The sequence below is a fragment of the Sinocyclocheilus grahami genome, unplaced genomic scaffold, assembly GCF_001515645.1.
Source record: "Sinocyclocheilus grahami isolate Dianchi unplaced genomic scaffold, SAMN03320097.WGS_v1.1 scaffold7026.1, whole genome shotgun sequence".
Lineage (NCBI taxonomy): Eukaryota > Metazoa > Chordata > Actinopteri > Cypriniformes > Cyprinidae > Sinocyclocheilus > Sinocyclocheilus grahami.
The window spans coordinates 2,347-3,336 of NW_015511225.1; the positions used below are offsets into that span (position 1 = coordinate 2,347).

The 990-nt window shown below is 33.6% G+C and overlaps 1 protein-coding gene across 1 annotated transcript in view; it reads left to right on the forward strand.

Moving 5' to 3' along the window:
- The window catches only part of LOC107577733 (nuclear distribution protein nudE homolog 1-A-like), a gene marked incomplete at its 5' end in the record, with an annotated part of 4,937 nt that overhangs the window by 2,116 nt on the left and 1,831 nt on the right, over positions 1-990 (forward strand). The window lies entirely within an intron of this gene.

Here is a 990-nt window from a genome sequence, read left to right on the forward strand (position 1 = left end):
ATTATTATTATTTTAGAAATGAGCATTTTAATTATATACAAATTTGGTACTTAATGAATAGTATTTCGATTCAAAAATTATGTTAAGGAGGTTGGTGAGATGTCAGCTGAAGCTGTTGTGTTCATATCATTGCCTCGTAGGGGCTGAAGTAATAACCAACAGTAGCCGAAATGTTTATTTCTAGTAATAGCTAATGAACTCCTCATTGAACAGTCAGTGCCATCTTTGTTTTCAAAGATTACAGTACTGGAGAGTAGTTGCTGTCATATCATGCACTGAACATGAATTTAATGTGCCTTAATTTTGTGGCCATCATAAGCTTTGCCTCAAAGTTAACTTGGATATTGGGTAACTTACTAGCCCAAAGGGAGTTGCAGCTTCTCTCGCTATTCTTCCCAATGTATTAATTCTCTGATATGTCAGGGATTCCATGAAGAGGAGAAACTGAATTCTGAGTTTAATCGCTTAGTTTTCACATTTCTCTGAGTTGTAGATTTAAGTAACAAGCAATATGAATACTTCAGTGAAGGGTACAGATATTTTTATGTTAAAAATAGAAATGTAAGGAAGAATTGATACATTATATTATCCATTTTTGCCTAGAGGTACTAATGAAAAATGATAGAACATTAGAAATTGAGACTGATGGTTGATAGAAAGATTTAGTACACCATCTCAGGGCCTCTTGTAAGCAATAACCTCACTAAAGATGTCATTACAGTTCAATTTCTGTCAAGTATTTGTCAATGTATGCACAAGACATGCACAATTGCCAATTATTGTCAACATGGGTTTTCTTTGCTATTAATGAACCTAAAGATTTGCAATGTCCATGCATTCCTCAGCAAAGGCAATGCTTAGTTTATCCTGTCTGTAAAACCATTTTATTGTTGGTTAATTCATAACCTTCAAAATAAATGTCTCGTTAACAGGGCTGATTGTTTGACTGCAATTAACCACATTATTTTAGAAAGCTGGGTTAAATTTCAC